The sequence below is a fragment of the Schistocerca cancellata genome, chromosome 5 (genome assembly GCF_023864275.1).
Source record: "Schistocerca cancellata isolate TAMUIC-IGC-003103 chromosome 5, iqSchCanc2.1, whole genome shotgun sequence".
Lineage (NCBI taxonomy): Eukaryota > Metazoa > Arthropoda > Insecta > Orthoptera > Acrididae > Schistocerca > Schistocerca cancellata.
This window is the reverse complement of record NC_064630.1, coordinates 285,753,661-285,765,833: the sequence shown is the minus strand read 5'-3', so window position 1 is coordinate 285,765,833 and position 12,173 is coordinate 285,753,661.

Below are 12,173 nucleotides of genomic sequence, written 5' to 3'. Positions count from 1 at the left end.
TAGGAAACTGTCCCGCGTAATGCGACACATTCAGTCTGTAATGGAAGAGTTTACAGATTATCAGTTAACAGTTGGCATTAGAGATACAGTGGCAGCCAAGGAGCAGGAGTATTATCATTTTGCTAGAATCACAGCAGGAAGTACTGGTTTTGCTGCGATTGTGGCTAATTAAGAGCAAAGACCGTGACAGATGAATGCCTTATCTCCAGTGTTACAGAGTTAGTTCCGGAAGATAGACGGAAGACTGTTTTCATAGTCCCCTTAGGGATTTACTAGTACAAATGAATGCCATGGACTGAAAAAGACGCCACTCACGTTCCAAAGGTTGCTGTACGGAGTTCTCTTTGGTTTAAAGCCAAAAATGTAAATTGTGTAATTGGGCAATACCGTATTGCAAGTGGAACGCTTAGAAGAGGTGCTCGTCCAGCTACAAATGAAAGTCTGATGCTTGGTGTAGACAAGTGTCGTTTAGGGCAGATACAGGTAATTTATCTAGGGCATATGATAGTTGGATGGGTGATCAATCCCATCCACACCTAACAAAAGCAACCCAAACAATGAAGCACCGAAAACGATAAAACAACTATACTCGTTTTTGGGTTTACGCAATTATTATCATACATTTGTGGAGGATTTTCTGCAGATCGTGGCAATCTTTATTCATTTGTTGAGAAAGTGCATGAAATTTCACTGATCAGAAATATGTGAAACGTCATTCGATATACTGAAAACATCGTTAGTTTTTTCCAGTACTACTATGGTGTGGGTTCCTGTAGTCATGTCCTAGTTCATGAACCACAGGCAACGTATGAGTAGCCAAGTAAGTGGTCCCGACAGTCGGGATACCAGTTACTTTGGAATAATGCTGGGCATCTCGGACATATTCTGAGTCGTGGTCACCTTTGTGCTCATACGGCAAAGACTACCAAATCCACCGGTTAGTCCCTCAGCCGTTAGGGGTAAAACCCAATGGGACTCGGGGCAAGTAAGGCTAGCAACCTGCTTCCCTGGTACTTTAAATATGATGCTGGCCACAATCAGAGCAAAATGTCTCGGACCTTTGGAGGTGACGGAGTCCCACCTCTAACTGACAAACCAGGGACTCCTAAGATACGACTTGGCAAACAAACGGTAATGAGATGGGGAGCTATTAATATCAAAGGGGGCTACTCTGGGAAGAAGGTAGATCTGGCAGAGGCTGCAAGTAAGATGGGGCTGGACGTTTTAGCTGTTAGTGACATTCGGGTAAGGGGTGAGAAAGAAGAGGAAGTGGGAGAATACAAGGTCTACCTGTCAGGAGTCAAAGCAGGAATAGCACAATGGGGTGTAGGGCTTTACATCAGGAAAGAAAGGGAACCCAGAGTAGTTGCAATAAGGTATGTAAACGAACGACTGATGTGGATAGATTTAACAGTGTCTAGCAAGAAAATTAGGATTGTGGCAGTATATTCTTATTTTGAAGGGACATATCAAGATAAGATGGATAGTTTTCATGAGGCACTCAGTGATGTAGTTGTTAGAGTAAAGGACAAGGACAGTGTTCTGCTCATGGGTGATTTTAACGCCAGGATTGGAAATCGAACAGAAGGGTATGAAAAGGTTATGGGTAAATGGGGGGAGAGGATATGGAGGCCAACAGGAACGGGAAACAACTCATGGATTTCTGTGCCAGTATGGGCTTAGTAATCACAAACTCCTTTCTTAAACATAAGAACATTCACCGGTATACTTGGGAAGGCAGGGGAACCAGATCTGTCATTGACTATATAATAACAGATCAGGAATTCAGGAAGGCTGTGAGGGACACACGTGTATTAAGGGGATTCTTTGATGACACTAATCATTATTTAATCTGCAGTGAAATTGCGATTGTGAGGCCGAAAGTGCAGGAGGTCAGGTCCATATGTAGGAGGATAAGAGTGGTGAAACTTCAGGATAAGGAAATCAGGCACAAGTACATAACAGCGATCTCAGAAAGGTACCAGTTAGTTGAATGTAGTCAATTACAGTCATTGGAAAAGGAATGGACAAGGTACAGGGACACAGTACTAGAAATGGCTAAAGAATGTCTTGGAACAGTTGTGTGTAAAAGTAGGATGAAGCAAACTGCTTGGTGGAATGATACAGTCAAGGCAGCCTGTAAAAGGAAAAAGAAGGCGTATCAAAAATGCCTACATACCAGAACCCAGTTAGACAGAGAAAGTTATGTTGAAGAAAGAAACAAAGCCAAACAGATAATTGCAGCATCCAAGAAGAAGTCGTGGGAAGACTTTGGAAACAGGTTGGAGACTATGAGTCAAGCTGCTGGTAAACCATTCTGGAGTGTAATTAGCAGTCTTCAAAAGGGAGGTAAGAAGGAAATGACAAGTATTTTGTATAGGTCAGGAAAACTGCTGGTGAATCCTGTGGATGCCTTGGGCAGATGGAGGGAATATTTTGAAGAGTTGCTCAATGTAGGTGAAAATGCAATCAGTAATGTTGCAGATTTCGAGATAGAATGGGATAGGAATGATGGTGGAAATAGGATCACATTTGAGGAAGTGGAATAAATGGTCAATAGATTGCAGCGCAATAAAGCGGCTGGGATGGATGAAATTAAGTCGGAACTCATCAAATACAGTGGAATGTCAGGTCTTAAATGGCTACACCGGATAATTGAAATGGCCTGGGAGTTGGGACAGGTTCCATCAGACTGGACAAAAGCAGTAATCACACCAATCTTTAAACATGGAAACCGAAAAGATTGTAACAACTACAGAGGTATCTCTTTAATCAGCGTTGTGGGTAAAATCTTCTCAGGTATTGTTGAAAGGAAAGTGCGAGTATTAGTTGAGGACCAATTGGATGAAAATCAGTGTGGGTTTAGGCCTCTTAGAGGTTGTCAGGACCAGATCTTTAGCTTACGGCAAATAATGGAGAAGTGTTATGAGTGGAACAGGGAATTGTATCTATGCTTTATAGATCTAGAAAAGGTATATGACCGGGTTCCTAGGAGGAAGTTATTGTCTGTTCAACAAGATTATGGAATAGGAGGCAAACTTTTGCAAGCAATTAAAGGTCTTTACATGGATAGTCAGGCAGCAGTTAGAGTTGACGGTAAATTGAGTTCATGGTTCAGAGTAGTTTCAGGGGTAAGTCAAGGCTGAAACCTGTCTCCACTGTTGTTCATATTATTTATGGATCATATGTTGAAAACAATAGACTGGCTGGGTGAGATTAAGATATGTGAACACAAAATAAGCAGTCTTGCATATGCGGATGACTTAGTTGTGATGGCAGATTCGATTGAAAGTTTGTAAAGTAATATTTCAGAGCTAGATCAGAAATGTAAGGACTATGGTATGAAGATTAGCATCTCCAAAACGAAAGTAATGTCAGTGGGAAAGAAATACAAACGAATTGAGTGCCAAATAGGAGGAACAAAGTTAGAACAGGTGGACGGTTTCAAGTACTTAGGATGCATATTCTCACAGGATGGCAACATGGTGAAGGAATTGGAAGCAAGGTGTAGCAAAGCTAATGCAGTGAGCCCTCAGCTACGATCTACTCTCTTCTGCATGAAGAAAGTCAGTACCAAGACTAAGGTATCCGTGCACCGTTCAGTCTTTCGACCAACTTTGTTGTATGGGAGCGAAAGCTGGGTGGGTTGAGGTTAACTTATCAACAAGGTTGAGGTTACGGATTTGAAAGTAGCTAGGATGTTTGCAGGTACTAGTAGATGGGAACAATGGTAGGAGGGTGTCCACAATGAGGAAATCAAAGAAAAACTGGGAATGAACTCTATAGATGTAGCAGTCAGGGCGAACAGGCTTAGATGGTGGGGTCATGTTACACGCATGGGAGAAGCAAAGTTACCCAAGAGACTCATGGATTCAGCAGTAGAGGGGAGGAGGAGTCGGGGCAGACCGAGGAGAAGGTACCTGGATTCGGTTAAGAATAATTTTGAAGTAATAGGTTCAACATCAGAAGAGGCTCCAATGTTACCACTGAATAGGGGATCATGGAGGAACTGTATAAGGGGGGCTATGCTCCAGACTGAACGCTGAAAGGCATAATCAGTCTTAAATGATGATGATGATGATGATGATACTATATCCAAAATTCGAGGATTAAATTAATCCCCTCTTGTGACGCTAGCAATGGGGTGGTTAGTTGTGGTTGAAGCCAGAACATCGATGCGCAGGATCATCCAGCAGATTACACTTCAAAGCAATTGAATGATTCACAAAGTTACTTCACTACCATGGAGAAGAAGATGTTAGCAGTAATATTCTGCTGGCTGTCCATCCTTCTGGAAATTTGAACTTGTGCAACTTTTTGACGGGCGCCACACTTGGGGCTTCTGACTGGCAACTAACTTCTGTATAGAGATATGAAGATGGTATCTGTTCCTTCGGACATCTTCATATCTATATATAATTAAGGCTCACCGGCCTTTGACCATCTTCTTCTTCTTCTTCTTCTTCTTCTTCTTCTTCCTCTTCTTCTGTGCGGATGCACGAACAGGAATCGGCAACAAGCTGCGAGTAATGACTATAATGGGCAGGGGCAGGGGCACTATGAATATAGTGTGGGAAAATAAGTTGGAAATGTGAGTCTCACGGGAGGCGTGCCAGAGATAAATCCCTGCAGTCGCACCATCGTTTGTGTCCTCGTTGGCTCAGATGGATAGAGCGTCTGCCATGTAAGCAAGAGATCCCAGGTTCGACTCCCGGTTGCTGCACACATTTTCAACTGTCTCCGTTGATTTACATCAAGACCTGTATGCAGCTAGGGGTATTCATTTCATTGTAACAAACTTCTGGGTTATCTCTGTACCAGACACGCGGCGCACGTTTGGGTCGAGCTCTCTGATTCCGACTTCACGGAATTAGCGTTTTGCAACTTGGAAATAACAGGAAAAAACGTTAACGGGTGATGTGCCTTACCACAGCGTTGGTCTGCAGCTTTTGCACTGTGAAATCCGCACTACTTGTCTGAGTTACTAGTTTGGTAGGATATATTACAAACTTATGCAGAGTCACTGCTGCAAAATGGAGATAATCAGTTATCGAATGGAGACCTTTCAGTTACGTTATGTTTGATTGGTTTTGTTGTAGATTAAGTATGCTGTTCATTGTTAACGTTGTCGTGTAGTGGGTGGCCGTATTCTTTAGGCATGCTGTGGTTGGCAAAATTGTGATTGATGTGCAGTGAGGTTTCGTTCCATCTTTGTTGATTCTGTGAGGTCCTTAGCTGCACTGTTTTGGTGAGGGTTCGCTATTGGTTTAGAGAAAATTTCTTATTGCAGAATCGAGGACTGAAATTCTGTAGAAGCACCTGGAGAATAGACGCGGCCTACTAATTACGGACTTGTTTTTGTGGGTCATGTGTACCACCAATGGGCACAGAACAAGCCCAGTGTTGTTTGTCTCTGATACCATGTGTTAACACGAAGTACAGCCTACGTCGGTAGTTCCACTGTTATCTCAACCTATTGCTTATACACTACTGGCCATTAAAATTGCTACACCAAGAAGAAATGCAGATGATAAACGGGTATTCATTGGACAAATATATTATACTGGAACTTACATGTGATTACATTTTCACACAGTTTGGGTGCATAGATCCTGAGAAATCAGTACCCAGAACTACCACCTCTGGCCGTAATAACGGCCTTGATAAGCCTCGGCATTGAGTCAAACAGAGCTTGGATAGCGCGTACACGTACAGCTGCCCATACAGCTTCAACACGATATCACAGTTCATCAAGAGTAGTGATTGGCGTATTGTGACGAGCCAGTTGCTCGGCCACCATTGACCAGACGTTTTCAGTTGGTGAGAGATCTGGAGAATGTGCTGGCCAGGGCAGCAGTCGAACATCTTCTGTATACAAAAAGGCCCGTACAGGACCTGCAACATGCGATCGCGCATTATCCAGCTGAAATGAAGGGTAGAGCCACGGGTCGTAACACATCTGAAATGTAGGTCCACTGTTCAATGTGCGTTCACCGTGATGTCGCCAAACACATCATGATGCTGTAAACAGAACCTGGATTCATCCGCAAAAATTACGTTTTGCCATTCGTGCACCCAAGTTCGTCGTTGAGTACACCATCGCAGGCGCTCCTGTCTGTGCTGCAGCGTCAAGAGTAGCCGCAGCCATGGTCTCCGAGCTGATAGTCCATGCTATTGCAAACGTCGTCGAACTGTTCGTGCAATTAGTTGTTGTCTTGCAAACGTCCCCATCAGTTGGCTCAGGGATCGAGAGGTGGCTGCAGGATCCGTTACAGCCATGCGGATAAGATGCTGTCATCTCGACTCCTAGTGATACGAGGCCGTTGGGATCCTGCACGGCGTTCCGTATTACCCTCCTGAACCCACCGACTGCATATTCTGCTAACAGTCATTGGATCTCCACCAACGCGAGCAGCAGTGTCGCGATACGATAAACCGCAATCGCGATTGGCTACAATCCGACCTTTACCAAAGTCGGAAACGTGATGGTACGCATTTCTCCTCCTTACACGAGACATCGAAACAACGTTTCACCAGGCAACGCCGGTCACTTGCTGTTAGTATTTTTATGAGAAATCGGTTGGTAATTTTCCTCATGTCAGCACGTTGTGGGTGTCGCCACAGGCGCAAACCTTGTGTGAATGCTCTGAAAAGCTAATCATTTGCATATCGCAGGATTTTCTTCCCGTCGGTTAAATTTCGCGTCTGTAGCACGTCATCTTCGAGGTGTAGCAATTTTAATGGCCAGTAGTGTATTTTGGTCTAAGGCCGGGCGCAAGCTGTTTGTCGTTATTCTCTCCGCCTCTGTGCTCAATGTCATAAGTGTGTCCTATAGTGGCACTTTACACCCTTGTAGAGGATCATATTACAGATTTAGCCCGTGTATGCAGGTCGTGCGAGATTGTGTTCGTGATTCCTGTTCAGACTTGTTTTACTAGTGCCCCTCCCCCCCCAAACACACACACAAACACATACACAATAAAAGCAATGGGTAATGCTGTAAGTGGCAATGCCTGTGAAAATATTTTACGTCTTACGTACTCCAGTGAAATATACCATGAAGTTTCCTACATTCTGTTCAAGCAAACAAGTAATGATTTTACAATTTGTGTTAAAGCACAACTGGAGCAGCCTTTTTATAATACTTGTCAGACTTATACTCAATTAAATTAGAAGTACTAATATAAGAACCTTTTTGCACACATTAGAGCTTCCCCTAATTAGACCGCGGTATCTATTGGTATCTAGTGCTGCTACGCTGGTCTGCTTTAGAACAAAGCTATCTTAAAGAGTAATAAGATAATTAAGTGCGGCAGCATGACACATAACTAGTTTGGCCAGCGGACCCGATTAGCGCATGGTGTGTAATACTCCACAATTAAGGTGGTGCTCAATGCACCAACGCACCGGTACTCCTGTGATAAGTGTGTTCTGTCCTATGGTGGTTGTTGACCAGAGTTCATTAGTCGTGACATGCGATGTATACTGTATTTTGGAATTATTCTGCCCGATATGATAAACTGGATAAATGATAAATTAACACGTCTTATTATAATTTGGTAGTGTGTTCATAGGAAAACTTAAGTATTGATGGGTTGTTGTTGTCATCTTAAGTCCAGAGACTCATTTGATGCAGCTTTCCATGCTACTCTAACCTCTGCAAGCCTCTTCATCTCTGAATAACTACTGCAACCTACATCCTTCTGAATCTGCTTGCGTATTCATCTCTTGGTTTCCTTTTACAATTTTACCCTCCACGCTGCCATCCAATACTAAATGTGTGATCCCATAATGCCTTAGACCGTGTCCTAACAACCGATCCCATTTTCTGGTAAAGTTGGCCCACAAATTCCTCTTCTCCCCTGTTTTATTCAGTACCTCCTCATTAGTTACGCGATATACAAATCTAATCTTCAGCATTCTTCTGTAATACCACATTTCGAAATCTTGTATTCACTCCTTGTCCGAACTATTTATCGTCTATGTTCCACATCCGTACATGGCTGCACTCCATCCAAATACTTTTAGAAAAGACTTCCTGATACTTAAATCTATACTTGATGTTAAAAAATTGCTCTTCTTCAGAAACGCTTTGCTTGCCAGCGTAGCAGAATTCACATTAATCATTAAATTTCAATGGTTATTATCACCTGAATAAGGTTTGATCTTTCGAATAAGAGCACAATTTACAGACAGTATTAAAATTTTTAGCATTAAATTAGAATCTGTGGATGTTGGAGAGCTTTCTAGGCTGTATAGTTTCTTAATATCGCATTAATGTAATTTTAAAATAGTTTCTTCGACTGTGACGTAGTGCACAAACTGGGCAGGAAGCACACATATGCTGATATCCAAGCTTGGAAAACTGTGGTGTTGGCGGCACTACGCAAGAATTTAGCAGAGTGGCAGAGTGTACAAGCCACCAGCAAAGAATTACTGGTATTCAATCACAACCATCGTTCATGCAACTTGAAGGCTTGCTATGGAGAACAGCAAAAAGCAGATTGCACATAGTGGTTCCAGGAACATTCATGAACAAAGTGCTATGTCAAGCACATGAGCATATGTTGTCAGGTAGTAGAGGGCGCGAGGTGACATGTAGATATGTGACGGAAAGATTTTGGTGGTGAGCATAGAAATAAGATCTTGGGCAACACATGAATAACTGCGTGGGTTTAAAAAGACTAACAAAGACATTTAAGCCACTTCAAATAATTTTTCTTGCTATTTATAATTATACGTGCTATTTTGCGACTTTTTAATAGCACATCTATTGTGAACAGATATGAACTCACAATCATTGATAAGTTGTCTAGGTTCTTAGCAATGGTGGCAATTCCTGATCAGCAGGCTACTACAGTAGCTCAGGCATTTGTGAACAACTGGATACTTAATTATAAAGTGTCTGATACCTTATTACAAATCATAGCGCAAGCCCATTCCATCAATAGGCTAATGGGAGAACAAAACAATAGCATAACACAATTTCTAAAATGTTGAGTTGGCGGCAGTCATGTGGACTTGAATTGATATCTGTGATACATAGTTTACACATAAAGCTCGAAAGTGAGTAACAGTACAGGCCTTCCGCCTTTTGCAGTGGTTTATGGTAGGAAAATACCATCCGCCTTTGGTATCTTGATTCCTATGTAAGAACCGATCTATGAATAGGTTAGAAAAGAAGGTGTGACAGAAGATTCAACAAACCATTACCAAAGTTTTGCGGTCCATGCAGCATACACAATCACTGCAGTATTCAGTGGATTAGAGAACACTGGTCACCAATCCCTGAAGGAAAAGCAACTAAATTTTTGATGAAATATCACGGTAAATAAATATAGTTTCGAACGGAAATGTCTGATGTCTGTGTGAGTTGTGTTATGCCATTTAAAGGATAATGGCAGACGCATTGCCTAATGTCCGACAACGGAGTCAAGAGGCATGCAAACATCTGCGAATTTTCGGAAATGTATATCAGTCGACAGACAGTATGCACACAGCGTACTCTACACAATAAGGACACTTGACAGGAGCAGTATTTAAGCTCTGTTATGTCTGTGGACCGTTGGATTCTTGTCCATTGTGGTTATACTTGCATCGTGGGTTGCTACATTTCTCTAATTGTCATGTCTTCTTTCTTAGTTTTGCATAAGAGGGTTTATAGAGAAGTTGGCGGATGGTGAAAATTGCTATCCTGAGGCGGCGAATCACCTGGAACTAATAGATGGATTGTAATTATCCTAATGCCGCTTCTCGGAATCGCCAGAGGAGGAAAGCTCAAAGTCCGAGTACAGTTGTTGGAGGCAGGTGCGTTATTTTCTTGGCAAGGATATTGGTTGTTGTCGAGTCAGCATTTGACTCTGAGGCTATGAAATGTCTGTGTTGTGAGGCTAGTTTTGTATTGTCGGATGCCACTCCTTACTTCTGTTTGTCAGGAAATACTCTGTGTGTCAGAACCAACCTCCAGCCCCATTATTAAAACAAGCGCAATAGTAGTCTGACTATATGTAATTGACATTTGGCTATAATTAGGAGACTGAAGCGGACATACTGTAATGGGTCTTCAACTACTTGAAGTATCTGGCTAGTATTATTCATTTAAAAAGCGTTTCAGATACTGTGTTCTAATGAAATTAAAGGTGTCCGGTGTGACTACACATATTTATTTTCGGAAACCACACAGGTGATATTCTACAATGGAAAATAAATAATCCTTAATCAAAATGAATACGACAAGTGCCGCGAATGGCACACTACCTGCTAATGCACCATGCACATGTGGAGCCAAGACTGCTGCTGTTTGCAGTGAGGAATGGCATACGTATGAGCAGTCCACCTCCAATATTCCTATCAAGCTGAAACAGTGCAATGCTTACCATGCACCATCGGCATCTTCAAATAGCGAACTGCGTACTACAGTGGTGACATGACGAAAGTAACACAGCCTCCACTGCTCGGTATAGGACCCAGAACTTCCTCTCCAAACCAGACACGATACTGCGATGTTACACAAACCAAGGGACCCATTCACAAAATTTGCCAGTATTTCTCTCACGGCAACACCCCAAAGATCGACAAGTTTAGCCTCACCCCTAACACCAGATGTGTGGAGGGCGTTGCGGTTACACTTAACACCTCCATCTTTTTGCGTATCTTACTCCGGCAGTCTCATCATGACTCTACCTCCAGCTTCCTGCTACTCAATGCCTCCATTTCTCTTTAGAACTCTCCAACATCACACGCTTATTATGGCGCTCCTTGGAAAAAGTCCAGTCCCACCAACGACAGGATGTGGGCAGTGCTTTTCTCCAAAAGCCAGTATTTTAATACCTGGTACAGCCTTCCTACAACAGACCAGCAGGTCCTTTTTGACCAATCTTTTCTCTGTAGTGGCATCGAATAAGCGCTGTCCGATACAAGCTACCATCCCACAATCCACTCGCCAATCAACATATATGAAATCCCCTGCTATACCCGAAGGAGAGGACCGATAGTTTGTGGAAAGGGGCCAAACTGAGTGGCTGTCAGTTGCACTCGAACATTCTACTTTCTTCATTTGACAAACATTACAAGTGTAAAGAAAACATTCAAAACAAAGCAAGCCAAATATTAATTTTAGAACTTAATTCAGAGCTAAATGCGGCATTCAATCTCACGCCTCAAGGGCAAAACAACTTTAATTTAAAACCAGCTGGAAGCCACACTTAAGACTTAAAAACAAGAATATGAATTTTAAAAGGCAGAAGGCCTCATCTTAAAAAATTTCTGTAAATTAGGCAGAATGCCCAAACAATCTCAGGCCTTAAGGGCAAAACAACCTTAATTTAAAATCGGCTGACGGCCAATAACTTAAGACTCAAAAACAGGAATTTCAATTTAAATGGCATAAGGCCTTATCTTAAAACATTTCTCTAAATTAGGCTGAAGGCCCAAACAATCTGATGCCTTAAGGGCAAAACAACTTTATTTTAAAATTGGCTGAAGGCCAGTAACTTAAGACTCAAAAACAGTAATCTGAATTTAAAAGGCAAAAGGCCTTATCTTAAAACGTATCTCTAAACTAGGCTGAAGACCAAAAGAAATTCTTTAAATCAGACTAAAGGCCAAACAATCTCACGCCTTAAGGGCAAAACTACTTTAATTTAAAATCGGCTCGGAGCCATACACAAACAAACAACAAGGACAAATAAGAAAAGGCAGTACATCAAACAGCCCTCAGAAGTTTCCAAGGGTCAGCTTGGAAGTCAAACACTAACGCTCGCTTAGGTGAGACAGGCAGTCGGCCAAACAATTCTCAATCCGACGGCAACCCAACCGATAGACAGTCAACGGGCCAAGCGACAGTATAACTTCCGCTCCAGCCGACCAGCACACAACAAGGAGTTCAATGGAACAACGCAGAAGACATCGGCGCCCACAATGAATTACACATTCAGCTGTCAAACTGCACGCCATGCAGGACAGCCACAACACGACGAGGAAAATAAACTTGATGAATATACGTCAACGGCCAGGGCAGGTAACCGGGACGTTAATGGCCACAAGGCAGAAGATTCCGCTGGTTCACTTCAATTAAAAAATAATCAAGTTAATTAAAACTTCACAGGAGGTCGGGTAGAATTTCGCCAACTTGAAAACACACATTGTTGCTCGCGGGAATGTCCCAACAGCCC